This window comes from Cynoglossus semilaevis, chromosome 12, assembly GCF_000523025.1.
Source record: "Cynoglossus semilaevis isolate Cse_v1.0 chromosome 12, Cse_v1.0, whole genome shotgun sequence".
Lineage (NCBI taxonomy): Eukaryota > Metazoa > Chordata > Actinopteri > Pleuronectiformes > Cynoglossidae > Cynoglossus > Cynoglossus semilaevis.
In genome coordinates, this window is record NC_024318.1 from 5,223,790 (window position 1) to 5,226,046 (window position 2,257).

General features: G+C 49.1%; 1 long non-coding RNA gene across 2 annotated transcripts in view; it reads left to right on the top strand.

Moving 5' to 3' along the window:
* Window positions 1–762: 762 nt before the first annotated feature.
* LOC107989318 (uncharacterized) overlaps window positions 763–2,257 on the top strand; it is an 8,627-nt gene continuing 7,132 nt past the window's right edge. Inside the window, exons 1-2 of one of the 2 annotated variants that reach the window (XR_001760817.2) lie at window positions 763–802; window positions 1,032–1,150. This is a non-coding gene — a long non-coding RNA (uncharacterized LOC107989318). The remainder of the gene's footprint in view (window positions 803–1,031; window positions 1,151–2,257) is intronic. The other variant, XR_001760818.2, reaches the window with a different exon arrangement.

Here is a 2,257-nt window from a genome sequence, read left to right on the forward strand (position 1 = left end):
GGAGGTGTAGAGGGGGGGGGGGGGGGGGGGGGGGGGGGGGGGGGGGGGGGGGGGGGGGGCACCGTAATTCACATTCTTTTACATGGCTTTTGTTTGTGTTAAGCATGTAATTACCCCCCCGCATCACCCCTCCAAACAAGTTTATTCACCTGCCCTAATTGTGTGTTTATCCGCGGGACTGGATGAAGCAGCGGGGGACGAGGAGCCGTGAACGCGCACGGCGCCGTGAACGCACACTCTCCAGTTTAAGTCTGAAAAAGTCCCGAGCTGAAAAACAAACACGTGATCGTTTCATCATTTATTCACTCAATTCTCGGTCAAACTTTATTGTTCTTGGATTTTTTTTTCTTCCCTTAACCTTTTTACGCAGCAGCAGCAGCAGCAGTAAGAGCAGCAGCAGCAGCAGCAACAGCAGCAGTAACAGCAGCAGAGGGAACACCGAACCGACGTCCCCGCTCTTCTTAATTGCCAGTTAACGACTTATATTAATCGTCTGCTCTGTTCCAATAGAGCGCAAATAAACAAAAGTGACGTCGCGTCATGTTCGGGGGGGGGGGGGGGGGGGGGGGAAGAGGGGGGAAAAGGGGGGCGGGTGAGAGAAAGAAACAGAAACAGAGGAAGAAATAAGGAAGCAGGTTCTTCTCCGATTTTCCTCTGCTCCTCCGGTGACCCCAGCTTGGCAGAAGCTGCCCAGAACGGCAGCGCTCCAGCGGAGACTCCTGCTCCTCCTGCTCCTCCTGCTCCTCCGGCTCCGGCCCCCCCAGCCTCTCCCACGCGTGGATCAGCCTGTGGAAACGTGACGGTTCGTTAACATCTTCTGGTTCATTTTCTCTGGACATTAATTTGTCAATAACTTTCTGTGAATTAACGTTTGTTTGTTTTTATTAACGTTGTTTTTAATTTTTTAATTTTATTTTTATAGAAGTGTTCCGGGTTTTTTTAATCGGATGAAAATGTGATCCTTTTTATCTAATTTTTTTTTTTTTTTTTTAATTGTCTCTTTCTCCACATTTGTATCGTTGTGTCTCCAGAACAGCTGCGAACAGAGTCCGGTCCACGCACGGACCAGAATCCACGATCGACCTGGACCCTGACCGCGGTCCGGTTCCTGTTTTCCCCGGATCAGAGGACACACCGTGACCCTGCTCCTGTAAGTACCGACCGATCTGAGCCGGTCCGAACACTTCATGGTTTTGGACCGAACGATTCCGTTAACAGGACGTGGATGAAACAAAACCCAACAGAACAGAACAGAACAGAACAGAACAGAACAGAACAGAACAGAACAGAACAGAACAGAACCCACTGCTGTTAATTCTGTGAATTCTTCATCCGCAGAATTTAATTATTTTATTTAATTCGTTTTGACAATTTCACCATTTTTCTTCACTAAACCGTGCGCGAAGCTTCAGAAGCCGCTGCTCCGCGGAGAAAAAATCCGCCTCGAGTCTGTGACTGTTAACGCAGCACTTTATATTTTTTACATATAAATGAAGCACCAACCGAAAGGTGGTTTAATATTTAACATTTTAACATTTGATCCAAATTAGAGCGGGGGGAAATTTAAATTAATTAATTAGAAATAACAAGATTTTTTGTCCGTGGTTTTAGAGACCGCCGTGACCAGAGAATCAGTTCAAATGAAAAGGTTAAAAAAAAAAAAAAATCATCCTCCTCCCCTTCCTGCTGTTGATGGTTTTATTCTCGTCTCTGGTGAAATAAACACAGGAATAAACGCTGTTGTTTTGACGACTGTTCAGTGACATCAACGGAAACAAACGGGACAGAATCAGACTCTGAACCAGAGCCGCTGCTGCGGCGGCGCCAACTGTTGGAGCAGAACTCGCCCAAAAAGTTTCTTTTCTGAGCCCCGTCTGTGTCCCTCGGTCTCCGGGCTCCCGGGTTCTGGGCTCCGGGCTCCGGTATTGTTTTTGATTGTGTGGTCTCATTAGGGGACTTCCTGGCAGGGCCCGGGCCAGGCTCTGTGTCGGAGCTGTCCAATCAGTGTATTTACACGGGTTGTTAGCGACAGTTAATGAGGGCTCCTCCCCGGGCCGGGGGAGAAAAGGCGCCTCGACGTGAACATTTACCTTGTGTCAACTCGTTACTCCTAATGAGCCTCCTCCTCCTCCTCCTCCTCCTCCTCCTCCTCCAGCAGGAGCAGCCTAAAAAGCCTCCTCACACTCAATGGGACCGTGCGAGTGTGTGTGAGAGGCCGGAAGAGTGGAGCTGCAGCCCCTTCCTCCTGCGACCATGC